Source organism: Lutzomyia longipalpis, chromosome 2 (assembly GCF_024334085.1).
Source record: "Lutzomyia longipalpis isolate SR_M1_2022 chromosome 2, ASM2433408v1".
Classification (NCBI taxonomy): domain Eukaryota; kingdom Metazoa; phylum Arthropoda; class Insecta; order Diptera; family Psychodidae; genus Lutzomyia; species Lutzomyia longipalpis.
Window position 1 is genome coordinate 12058952 of NC_074708.1, and position 14215 is coordinate 12073166.

General features: G+C 32.3%; 1 protein-coding gene across 3 annotated transcripts in view; it reads left to right on the forward strand.

The window, feature by feature from the left end:
- Nucleotides 1–1231: 1231 nt before the first annotated feature.
- Nucleotides 1232–14215, forward strand: part of LOC129790643 (afadin) — a 72191-nt gene continuing 59207 nt past the window's right edge. For all 3 annotated transcript variants that reach the window (XM_055828244.1, XM_055828245.1, XM_055828246.1), the window contains exon 1: nt 1232–1532. The gene's annotated coding sequence lies outside the window, so the exon portion shown is untranslated. The remainder of the gene's footprint in view (nt 1533–14215) is intronic.

Here is a 14215-nt window from a genome sequence, read left to right on the forward strand (position 1 = left end):
CATTATTTTCAATGCGCGAGAGTAGTTCAACCAAGCGGTCGTTGTACTGGGGTCCCACTGTAGGTACCTACTCATTTATTCATTTCATTCATTTCAATATGTAGGTATAAGGACTTTTGTGAATATTTTTGCGTCTCTTGAGAGATTATTTTAAAAGAAATAATTTTTATAAAATTTTGAAAAGAAATTTTTATAAATTGGCGGCAAGTGAAGGTAAATTAGGGACACCGCATATATTGTACCTAGTGGTTGGAAGGTTAAATAGAAACTGTGGAAACTTTCAGATTTTTATCGATATTTTCCTAACGACTTATCGATAAGGTTCCAATCTTGGATAGATAATTTTGCGCTCCAAATGAGTACAGTCAAAATCGATAAATTAATTTGTTTTACTGTGTTTTATTTTTTTTTGTTCAAGAGAAATCAAACGAATATTATTTTTTAACAAATATCGACTAATGAAGTTTTTCGAGTTTTTTCAACTTACACAGAACACACATAAAAAGCTTTATGCGCCAAAAATTTACGTAGTCTCTTTTCAAAATGTTCAAAAGTATCGATATTTATCGATAACTATCGATATTTGCAATACCCTATAAAAAGTTTCTCTGTTAGAAGAAACATAGAGGAATTCTTTAGCGAAATAGTTGGCATACCGCATACATATGTATGTTGTACATAGCATACTAAATATTATTGTTTTTTTACCTAAAAAATATTTTTTTCAAATCATTTTCCAAAAGAAATTGAAAAATACTGATTTCGGAGTATATTAAGTTCTTTCTCAGGAACAACAAATTTGATCCTTCGTTATTTCCATTCCTTGATTAGTTCTTAAAGATGTTGGTACAAAAAGTTCTAAATTAAATTCTATTTATTATTTCTCGCATCTGTAGAATTTGTATAAACTCCTTTGTCTTTCTCTTGGAAAATTCAAGAGTTTTCTCGCTGCCTCGTCATTTTTTCCACTGATATTGTAATTGATTCAAAATGTGAATTTTAATCAAAATCCGTAGTATTGCTATTTTTTAATGAACCTTATATTAGTTAAATCTTTAGCGTCGCCGCTGAATTTTCAGTTAAAAACTTATCCACGGAAAAATATTTCTCCAGTGGAAAAAAGCCCAATTTCCGCGGAAAAATGCAGAAAATTCCTCTGATTTTCAGCTAAGGGGTGCTAATATTTCTCTTTTGCGGCTTTTCGATGCTTCATCCACTAGTTGTGTGTCAGTTTGAATTTAGTCTGGAAGTCGTTCGATTCGGATACGGTTGTGTTTGTGCGTTGCTCTTGTTTTTCCGTGGAAAAACCTGTGGAAATATCGCGTGGAAATCAGTGGAATGTGCAACAAAGTGTACATGTGTGCTATTGTGTGACATTTGTGCAGCAATAATTGGATTATGTGATGCAAAAAGGTGGCAAAATTAGCTGCGAAAAGGTGTGTTGAGTGGCCAAGAAAAGGAATTTTTATATAAAAACACACACACATGCAGATATTTTATATAAAACCACGTACACATATGCAGTTGCAAAGGTAAGAAAACCGGTCTTGCAGACCGTTTTGGTGGTTGTAATGGCGGACAAAAAATTGTTGCTGTGTGAAAATGAATTGCTTAGTGTGTTTTATGTTTTACCTATACATTTGTAGGAAAAATTGCTATACAAATACTAGGGATCATGAAACATAGCTTTAGTGTGATCATATGTGTTGCGTTTCATGCTAAAACGTTATTTTGCCATTCAAAAAGTACGAATTTTCCGTTAATTTATAAGATTTTTCTCGTTTATTTTCCCTTTTTTCACAATTTTCTAAAGATTTTTAAACAAAAATTATATCAAAATTGCGAAATCGGATCAAAGTGGACCACAAAGGGTTAAAAAAAAACATAAAGTTAATGAAGTTTAGTGGCTGTTAGCGGTCGTTAAATTGCTTTCAGATCAATTTTCCAACAAAGATCGACCATAAGTGGATTTTCCTATTTAATTTGTTAACTTTCACAACTTGAGGTCAATATTAGACCTTCATCAGGTACAATATAGTTAAATTTTTATAAAACATAATTTTTCATAAAAATACGTATAAATTTTGTTTTAAAAATGAATTTTAAATGAATAATCAAAATAAAATAAAGGTTTAGGATAGGATTTTATATGGAATAACTTTTATTTATTTAAATTCACGAGTTTTAATGTTTTATCGCGTAGTCTGTGTAAAAGAATTGAAAGAATGTTGGAGATTCGGTCAATTTACAAATGTTGTGGGAGTCAAAACGCGGGATCTGACCTTTAGAAAATACTCTTTTATTACTTCTACGACGTTTCGGAGCTTTATTTCTCCTTCCTCAGGCCTGCAATTACATTATGGACAATTTCTTCATAACTTTCCGAAACGTCGCAGAAATAATAAAAGAGTATTTTCTAAAGGTCAGATCCCGCGTTTTGACTCCCACAGAATTGAAAGATTTCACAGTTCTAAAAAAAATCCCTTAAATCTAAAAAAGATTTTCATTGTCAAACATTCCAAGAATCTTTGTGAGATGAAAAATGTAGAAAGAACTAATTTTCCACAAGGACTGTCTCTAATCTTTAATATTTGACGTGCTAAGCTACATTTTCTTTAGAACAATGTACTAAATCTTGCAAAACTGGAAGGTTTTCTTGAAGATTTCTCATTGAACAATCAAATGCATCAAATTAAACGATCTATGTATTTAGTTTTTTTTTACTCTGATATGGCCTACATATTTATCACTCAATGTGTTTTAATTTCAAATAAATCAGATTTGTTTTGCTCGATAACTTTCACACAACTTCCGCTGATCATCAAGAATTTCTTTACTCAATGTACAAGCTTATGACATCAGAAGCCACCACATCAACCACTTAATTATCTCTCCGGTGAAAAAGATATTTTAAAAAAAATTGACCTTCTTTTGCGGAGTTGTATGAATGAAAGTCGCACATAATTTAATTTACCCGAAGGAGGGAGACACTTTCTTTTACCTTTCTTACCTACCCCAAATTCAACGTCTTCAGTGGTCTTATTGTAAAATGCAAGAAAAGACGACAAATTGGTTAATTTCATTGTTTATACTTTTCATCATTGACTTGCACTGTATGCTAAGTTGACCACATATATGAGGTTTCTCTCTCACTTTATTGTCTGGGCACGTTATGTACATACATATGTAGGTATTTTTTTTTAATTTCATGCACAAAAAGTGGAGTTTTGCAAATTGCGAAATTCACTTTGCAAATGACTCATTCATTCATTTTTTTTCTCCATTATTCACCTATTAGATACCATTTTAAATTGCTTCTCTCTGCTCAAACACGCGACAACTGTGCGTAACAATTCGCAAAGAGTAAAAATGCGGTTTCTTATAAATCCAATCTCTATGGGTTGGGTAGTTTTTTGTTGTTGTTTCTCGTCTCGTGTTTAAGGAAATAACAATAAAACGCATTTAGAGGTATTTTTGTTGCAAAATTTCTCTGTTGTTGTGTTCCAACAATGGGAGCGCGAATGAAGAATTTTTTGAGAAATAAAATTCAGTCTTAATTTAATCTCCAAGCAAGTTAATTAAATAATAAAGGCAAGTTCAAAGGGGGCTTGTACCTTCGACCGTATATAGTATTGGAAAAACTTCCCATGCTCTACTTTTTAGTCAAATCATTTTGTCAGAGCAGATTCTACAGCATTGAATGCATTTGGTTAACAAATCAACATTCTCCCGCTATCGTGTTACATTTTGGAAATTTTTTTTATTTTCAACATTTCAACGCTCATTGAAGATCCATTTCAAAAGTATCCGAAATAAAATCAATTTGTGAGGCCTCTTGAAAGAGAAAAATTTGGGTTAAATTTAAATTGATTTCTCTGTGTGTTTGTGTGAAGGTTAATGATCTGAATCGATGAACAATCTCGTGAGAGATCCATTCTAAATTTGCCAAAGTGTACGGAAATTCATTGCAATTTCCTCTTACAAATGTTTATGAATCAATTTCAATTTGATTTGTTCGATTTTCCTCTTTTTGCAATTTAAATCGACAAATATATCACACGGAGATGTTTTCAGGGCATCCTTCCTCGTGCCTAAAATGGTTTAATTTTTGTTTAAAAATCTCCATTGAGAAATAATTTAATTTGCTTCCATCATGTAATCTGCCCGTGTGTCTACGACATGTATTGTGGGTTCAAATGATTGATTTTTCACAATTTCCAAATCAAAAAAATTCCCCATAGAAATGGCATAGAGCGACGCTAAAACTCTAGTGAGGCGGGTGAATTGAAATTTTTGAGGTATTTTCACTGTTTTTGGCGTATATTTTCGTATTTATATATTTCTTCCGTCTCACATCGATTTTATTCGCTTCACTTGAGTGTGTTTCCGTTCCAAATTACAAAAACGCCCTCTTGTAGTTCCTCTCCTGCACATTTTTTTCCGCGCCTCACTAACTATCTCACAGTTTATGGGCTTTTTTGTCTCATTTTGTCTAGAGGGACTTATTATGTTCTAATTCTAACGAATTTCCCACAACACAAATGTAGTCCAGTTAAATTTTGTGGGAAAACTAATATCTAATTTAGAATTGCAACATGCATCTGGGTTGATTTTTAATAGATATGTGTATGTTTGGTTACAATAAAGTTTTAATTAACGTGGCACGTAGATATATGAAGAGAAGGCTGATAAGACCTGTTGACATGGTAAAAGCTCCAAATATCATATTTTCCAGAAGAGAGATAGTGCAAAGTGGCATGAAAAAAGTTCTATGACTTTTCAATAGGAATGACAAATCACTTTTTCTCTATTTTCATTGAAATACTTTAAGCTTTTCCTGGACTTTCGTGAGATTTTTTTTTTAATTCGCTTTTCCCTAGATATTTAACCTTATTATTATTACACATAATTTACAGAAAAAGTTCTAATTTTGGGGTAGATTCTGATAAAAATCTTTTCTTTTCTAACAACTTAAAAGATTTTGACTGATGGAGTTTTTAATCGTTCTGTTGTTGTTCTATAAAAGAAAAAGTGAAATAATTGTTCCAGAAAACAGAGAGAAAGAACTTTCAAGAGCCCTAGCATAGCAAAATAATTTTCTTTCAGAAACCCGTTTAACCCTTTAACGTCCAACGTGAAACATAAAAACATTGAAACATGCGCTCTTTTATCGCAATTTTTATTCTATGAATTTTTTTTAGAGGACTTTTCTCACTCAGAACGTCTTCTTTGACCCCTTATGCGTGAATTTGATGCATTTGTAACATGGAAAAACAATTACATTCATAAATAATTGAAAAAATAAAATGTTTCACGTTTGGGACAGCGTATGACCCAAAAAACCTTAAAGGGTTAAAGAAAGAAATTCAAAATTTTACAACTGACGAATTATAAGGAAAGAAAAGATAAGATTTGTATCAAAATCTACCCCTTTGTCTCATTAAAAAGTCTTCTAAAAGTGAAAAGAACTTTATTTTGTGGTGCAAAATAAATTACGAATATTCTCGGATTGAACTTCATTGGACACTTCTAATGGAGAATCGTATAATTCTCCAAATTTTTTTTTCTGTATTTTCTGTTTTTCATTAAATACAGATAAGTTAGGGAAATTATGGAACGAAAAGCTCTTCTTGAAATGAAAAGAATCTTTTTTGAATGTGGAGAAATTACGGAAATTTTCCGTTGGAATTTCATTGGAAACTTATTGGATAATCTTACTTATTTTCCATTTTTACTATATATATTTTCTTTGATTTTGTCTATTAGTAAATGAAGTGTACAAGATAAGATTAAGATAAGTAGAATACTTAACGAAAAAAGAAATTATCGAATGAAAACGTTCCATTGGTCTTTAAAGGGTTACAAAAAGGATTATCTATTAAAATCTTTAAAAACATATTTCTTCAAACTTTAAAAGCTTTTATTAATTTGTATTTTTATTAGTTATATAAGACATATAAAACGCTGAAACTTTTGTCTTTCAAAAGCTATTCTGTTGAGCTTTCAAAATTAAATTTCTTTGAAAATAGTCTTCGGTTTGTTTTTACAATCAACGTGGCACTAAAACCGAATATTTCTATTTTGGGCATTTTGATCTCAAAGCTCCCCCAAAGGGTTAATACCTAATTAGAGGTATTTAAGCTCATATTTCAGATCTAAGAAGGCATCTCTACCAATTAGTTGCAATTTTGGAATGAAAATGAGACAAAATGGAAGAAAAAGAAATCAGTTTTATGCTGAAAAATCACAAAACTCTTGCATTTATGGTTTTAAATTCCCAACTCAAAGTTCAAATAAGTCGGACACGAATGCTGCTGAATGACTCAAATTGTCAATACAAATTTCTCTTATGATGGTGAGTAAAACGTGGGTAATACGATGCGGTGTTTTAAAACATGATGATGAAGAAATGACAGCGATGGAATTCCGTTATGGATGTACATCTTTTTAACTATGTATGTATGTATATAATATAAGTTCAACCTTCCTCAAATACCTGCGTGAAGAATTTTTTTTTCTTGTAAAAGACAACAAAACTGGAAGACTTGAAAACTATCACTTTGCCACATTCTTATCTTTCTCCTCCTCTCCCCATTTTTCTCAGGCATTTTTATACTTTTCCATTTGGCTAACAAACACGCAAGACGTCAGGGTGCCGATGGAGGTCTTTCCTGTGTGTGGTGATTAGGTTTGCTTGGTGCTTTTGAAAAATGTGTGTGCGTGTTGTGCAACATTTCCTCTGCTCGACAATAATAAAAATATTTTCTTACCTGTGAGCAGGTTGGCACAGCGTAGTATAGAAGATTGTACCTGTTTTGTTGCGTCTCTGAGAGTTCCACATAATTCTCCTATCACACACAACCACTCTCTCAAATAAACCTCATGTTGGAAGTCTTGTAAAGTTTCTACGGGAATTATTTTCTCTGCCTCTGGGGGTTTTTATTGATGCCCTGTACAACATTATATATATGTGCTCTATACGGGATAAAATGCTGAAAGCGACAAGATTATGTGACCCAAAACAAATCCCTCTCGCTCTGTGTAAATTCTTCTTCACCTTGGCAATCTTGGCAGACTTACTGAGAGCTTCAAAATTATATTATAAATGTACATAATTTTCTTGGACGTAACATATATTTATTTGTCTGAATTTTGACCCACTCAGCAATGAATCTCCCTCGTTGTAAAATTCACAGATGGAAAGGAAACTTTTTTTTTTTGCTTGCATTAGGGGTGATTTATGAGAATTTTTCCTGAACGCGTCTCCCTACGACGACATCACTGTCCCTTTTACCCCCCAAAAGGAGGTTAATACACATATGTACAGTAGGTACATATTATGTAGGTATACGTCTCAAAAGGAGTCCTGTTGAATGAGATAAATCCTAGTGTAATGCGTGCCATTTTGTGTGTTTGTCAGGGGCTCCTCTATTGTGTGGAAATGATACAAATGTGACAACCTGTTGCGCGCACATTCATTGAATTCCATCCACAGCTCAAGGTAATGCGCTCCTCTCGTCAATTCAAGAATTTTTGCATGAAATTATTGATGGCGAGAAGAGACGATGAAGGTATTGTGCAAGAAAATACCTTTCATTAATGCACAACACCATGATATGTTTAGCTTTGCAGCGCAAATGGAATGAAAATTTACTCGTGGATGGTACAACTGCAATGATGCATTGTGCACCTCTGTGTGGGATTACATTGTTCCTAAACATAGCTGCACTGTGCACATAGCTGATGTTTTTCATTCGCATATTTAGTGCATGAAAATTAAGGTATTTTTGTGTCTTATTTGCCGTAGGATTTTATGATTTTAAAAGAATTCAAGGTAGTTGTGCTGTTGTATATAGCATTCAATAAAGGTAGCTTACTTGCTATTTATTCTTCTTACCAAGGTTTAAAAGCATAAAACATTTATTAATAAATAAATTTAATAGCTTTGAGTTATTTATTAATTTTAATTAAATGAATTTAAGACCTTAATAAATCTGAAAAATTTGCGAGAAAGGCCTTAAACAGGGGTGTTTAATTTGGCGAATATTTTGGTTTTTTAAGCGAATCATCCGAATATTTTCGATTACCTGAGTACTTGACTTCACATGAACATCTCTTGCTAAAAACCAAAAAAAAAAAAAATCCAAAAACGTATTTAGGAATTTTTGGTTTAACCCTTTAACGTCCAACGTGCAACATAAAAACATTGAAACATGCGCTCTTTTATCGCGATTTTTATTCTATGAATTTTTTTTAGAGGACTTTTCTCACTCAGAACGTCTTCTTTGGCCCTTTATGCGTGAATTTGATGTATTTGTAACATGGAAAAACAATTACATTCATAAATAATTGAAAAAATAAAATGTTTCACGTTTGGGTCAGCGTATGACCCAAAAAACCTTAAAGGGTTAAATTTAGTCTTTTTTGGGTTGAATTTACTACTTTTTAGTATTAATTTACTACTTTTTCAGTTTGAATTTAGTCCTCTTTTAGGCTTTAATGATTTTTTTTTAAAGTTTTGTTCCTCGATCATTGAAGTTTTGAGACTGAAAATTAAATATACATATATCGGTTTGGAATTAGTCTTTTTTTTTTGGGTCAAATTTAGTACTTTCTAGCTTGAATTTATTACTCTTCGGCCTGAATTAACTAATTTTTTTAAGCTTCAATTTTAGTCTTTTATAGACTTTTTTGAGATTGGAGATGCCTTTTCAGGATTGAAAACCAAATACTTTAGGCTAGAATGAAGCAAGTTTTGGGTTGAATTTACTACTTTTTGTTCTTTCTAGGCCTAAATTAAATATTTTTTTTAAGTTTTTGTTCCTCAATCTCTGCCTCTTTAGGACTAAAAAAATATTTTTATTCTTCAATTTAATGTCTTTTAGGCTTAAATTTATCATGACTAGGGGTGAAATTACTATTCGGTTTGAATTTAGTCCTTATGAGGTTTGAAATAAATATTTTTTCAGGCTTCTGTTTCTTAATCTGAGTCATTTAGAGGCCAAAAATCAATATTTTGAGTTCTTTGGCAAATCATCCGAATATTAGCGAATATTCCGAATATTGCCGAAGATCCGAATATTTTTATTCAGATAAACACCCCTTGGCCTTTAATTTTTTTTTTAATTCTTTCCCAAAAATTTATTTTGTTGAAATTAAAACACTTTTTTATGCGATTAAATAGATCCAAATTATAGTTAAATTGCCAACGAGGTTCGAATATTATATACTTTTTCACCGAAAGTGATTTTTTTCGTGGAAGAAAGCTCACAGAAGAGGTATAAAATATTAAAATCACAATTTATTACCCATAAAAATGTCATGGGTCAATATTCAATTTGTCTATTGGGCAAGAAAGTTTCCTCATAAAGTATTTCTAATCTAAAAGTGTTTTGTATTTTGACGAATAATGAGATTTTCACCCAAAATCTGTGAATTACATAAACAAAAATCGCGTCAAAGGAATGAACATAAAAAAATATCCAAAACAGAAGAAGTGAAAAATTATATATTTGTAAATTAGAGACGCACCTCTTTTTTTTTTAGTCTTGTCTTGGATATTATGGAATGTTTTCAATCAAGGCCTCATCTTCATGTCTGGCTCTCGATCTCTTTGAAAATTTTTACTACAAAAATCACGAGCTGGTGAGTTTTTTTCGCGACAATGAAATTCTTCTTTTAGCAAAGCTCTGGGTTGGAGATGAATAATGTTTTATTCATACACAAAAAACTCAATGTGAGATATTCTTTCAATTTGTGATGATATCATCAAGATTCCAGAGTAAAAAACGAAAGACAATTCCATGCATTGAGGTCTCAATTAAATCTCTGTGTCTGCTTTGGATTTGCAAAGAATTGAAGGGAAAGAAGAAAAGAAGGGAGAGGGTGGATGGCTTGTATGGTAATATGATCTCGCGTAGGGCACTGACCAAATTGACGCATTCCATGGCAGACGCTGTGTGGAAGACACAGCAAAAGCTATTGAGAAAAAAAACGATCCATCTGAACGACCAACGCCCACATTCTCGAATACAAGAAGAGTGCGAGATCAATATGCAAGTGCGGCACCCAACTTCCGATGCTAAACGCCACAACGAGTCAAAAAGTAAATAAATCTGATTGAAAAAAAAATGCCTCCATTCTCAGAAATTCAATCTTGACTAATCACTGAAATATTCCACAAATTTACGGTGAGACGATATTCTCAATGGTGGGCTTAAGAAGTAAAATAAGAGAAAAAAAAGAGAAATCCCACTGTGCGCCAAGATGGAGGTATAACGACCGGAAATTGCTAATAACAAAAAAAAGCATCTGATAGAGTCAAGAGACTTTACATTGCTAAACGATTCTGTCACATAAGAACAATTGGACTCAATTTATTTGACTGGTGTGAGATCTTCCACGCAGAGAAGGGCTTTTCTTGCTTTTTTTTCTTTCTTTTTCTTGACTGCCAACAATAAGCCTTTAATGGCGTCTTTTTTTGCACAATCTACGACTCTCTGTATTTGCTATACGCAAGTCTCGAGCACTTTATATTTGTTCCTTATCGCCTGTTGAGTATTTTTTGTATTTAAATTTCAATTAGGTAGGATATTAATTTTTATACATTTTTGTTTACATTTCTCTGTAATTACTTCTTGCTATCACCCTGACCTTGATTGAAAATTCCCATGTTGTTCTCATTTTTTTTTGCTTTTATTAGTGTTTTTACGATGAAGCATAAAATACACGCATTTTATTGAAAATAATAAGAAAGTTTGATTGAAGATTTAGTGCAGCATCAGTTAAGCATTAAACTTTATAATTTAGAGCCTTATATATATATATATAACCCTTTCGCGTCTATTGGGTTATATGTATGACCCAAACGTGAAACATTTTATTTTCCCTTTAACTTATTTTACTTAATTTAATTGTTTTCCAACATTGAAATGCGTAAAAATGTACGTAAATTATGCCAAAGAAGATTTTGATACTGAGGAATGTTTTCTGAGAACGTCCATAAAATAAATATCGCGAAACAAGAAGCGTATGTTTCAATGTTTCTGTCGTTTCTATGTTTCACGTGAATGCTAAAGGGATAATCAAATTGTTCTAAAAATTACAAGAAAGCTGAATTAGTTTCATTAATTTGGATTAAAAATACAAATCTTTTTGATTTTCTAGAAATGTTTTATATTTTTAGAAATTCTACGTCGAACCTAAACCGTTTTTAAAAATTTAATAATTTCACTTTAATAAATTCTTTTTTTTTTAAATACTTATTAATTAGATTTATTGGATCAATTTGATTTTAGATACAACATTTTTTTCATTGTCTTTTCATTGAATGAAAATTCATTCTTTCATTTTTATTTTGCAGTAATTTTCATTATTTTCTTGTATTTATGATTTTAACCCTTTAAGGTTTTTTGGATCATACGCTGACCCAAACGTGAAACATTTTATTTTTTTCAATTATTTATGAATGTAATTGTTTTTCCATATTACAAATGCATCAAATTTACGCGTAAAGGGCCAAAGAAGACGTTCTGAGTGAGAAAAGTTCACTAAAAAAATTCATAGAATAAAAATCGCGATAAAAAAGCGCATATTTCAATGTTTTTATGTTTCACGTTGGACGTTAAAGGGTTAAAGCGGGTGTTGCTCGTTCAGCCTAACCTTACCTCTTATCGAGAAAAAACCTTATCAATCTTGAGACATTTTTTTCTCGTTAAATAAACCAATCAGTAATAATTAATTAAATGTGCATGAAATAGAAGGAAAAAGAAATTGAGGAGAATAAAGAAAACTTTCTCTGAGGATTTTGTGTCCTAAATAAAAAAAAACTTTCTCTACAAAAAATTTGATTTAGAGAAACATTTCTCATAGATTTACTTTCGTGGAAAATACCTTCTTGGTGACTACTTGGAAACCCCTTTGTGGGGGTGCGGCAGACGTGAAAAAAATAATTCAAATACAACCGTCAGAGCTCCTCCGGAAGAGGCTCACTGTGTGTTAAATGCGACAATAAGTCATTCCCTTTCGACGCTATACCTTCAACCTCTTGCTATATACCTTCGACAAACCCTTATCTCGTATATTTACTGTGACCGTCTTTGCCTATGTTGGCATTCCTTCCCAGACCAACTGGGGAGACATGCATGAGTAAGCGGGAAAAGAATTGGTAGAGCCCTCGCGGTCTATTCACGCGGAGGCCTTCCTCTGCACTTGCTACTGACCCAGATGGTAGCTATGTTGGCTTGAAAATCGGGTCTATCTGGCCGGGAATTAATAATTCCATTTCACAGGGGAGATTTTGTTCGGCGTCCGTTGTTGTGTGCCGGTGATTCCGCCCTTTAGGGTGCGTTTGAAATCTCCTCTACTTATGTATGGTTGAATTTCCTGGTTCGAGCCCTTCGTTGTCGTTCACATTAATTTTGTTACACGAAAAGGTAACACCATATAGTGTGTTATGTGCATGCAGAGTGGTGTTGTGAAAGAGAGAATGAAACTCGTTGCCCCTGACATCTACTTTATAACAATATTCTCACGGTTTTTTCTTGCTCCTGCTGGGTTAGTTTTAGTGTGTTGTGCTTCTGAAAAAAAAACCTCGTATTTATTTATTAATAAATGCAAGCAATTCTCAGTTCTTCATTTCACTGTCGCTGATTACCATTTAGTTGTTCTCTTTCTATTAAATAGATTCACCTTTTGTGTGGCTGTGTGAAAAAATCGACATGGGGAGGGTTTGTTTAATGAAAATTTCAATTCACACACTAGTGCTGTAGTACCAACCCCATGCCAAAAATCTCTTCATCTCGCCTCAAATGTTGAACCAGAGAAAATTTTTACACCGTTTAGCCCCTCGTTGATGGCCTTTCTTCCTCTCTAGAGTGTACTATGTACAATACAACCAACATACATATGTACATATATCGTGAAATCAATTGAGTGTGACTTCCACATAATGCAATGTTTTGGTGTATTTGATTTATTTTTCTTGTTGCATTTGGTGCACAGGAACGTATGTTAAAGGTTTTCTCTCCAAATGTTTGTTCTCTCGCGAGTTGTTGCCCATTAAAAAATGGGAACATGTGTGTAAGATTGTATAGCTACATAGATCCGCGCGGGAGGAGATGGGGGTGGCCAAGTTGTGGCTTCCGCGAGACTTCCGAGTAATTCCACCGAGTTCACTGAAATGGAAAAATAACCAAGAGAGTTTTCTTCTTTTTTGTAAAAAATCCAGCATCTCTTGTTGATTTTAAAACATTCTCTCGCACTGAGAAAAAAGAAAAAAAAAAACTGACCCAAAAATGCTACAAAAACACGTGCTAGGAATGCACCAACGTCAGCAAAATGGGGGCTATTCATTGATTTATGCATATAAATGTGAAATATTTAGTTATTCAATATCGTGTGTGTGTCATGTCAAAATGGATGAATTAACAAATGGTATGTGGCTGGCTCTGGAGATGTTAGCTTTATTTTGCAAATATTATAGTTCTCATTTAGTGCGGGATTGTTAATAAAATTTCAATCGAGTGATTTTGTGATTTGTTTAAAAATGATGATTTTGAACGACATTTAATCGTTCCAAAATCTCATTTTAGCGTTTCATTTTCGATGTAGCCAGAGGGTCATAAATTGAATTTGGGACTGTTTTATGTAAATAAACAAATAACGTGGAATTTATGCAGAAAATTTTCCCTCATTTGTGTTTATTTGGTTGTTGCTTGGAGGAACCAAAAGGGCTGTTCATAATTTAAAAGGAAAGACCTCCAATTTTTTTTTGTAAATTCATTGAACATGATTTTTGATTTGATTATTTGTTTTTTAAGATTTGTAAGTTTTTTCTTTAATTTATTGTTACCTATTTGTTTTTCCAAGATTTTTTTTTTGAAATTGATGGAGACGCCTGGTGGTAACCTAGAATTTTTTTATCAGTTTAAACATTATTTTTTAAGTTAAATTGAGAAGCAAGAAACGAAAGTTTTGAAGAATTATAAAAAGAATAAAAATTTAATTCCTATAAAGTTATGAAGCGTATTCCTCTTTTTTCATTTTATTTTATAAAAACGTATTCTTAGAACTTTTAAACTTATAAAGTGTTTTGTGTCATTCACTGAAGTCAATAAATTTTTAGGATAGGTATGTAAAAAGATCAACAATTATTTTAAAGAGAACCAGCAATTATTTTCTTTTTTTTAACTTTCTTTTTCTTTAAAGAAATTTT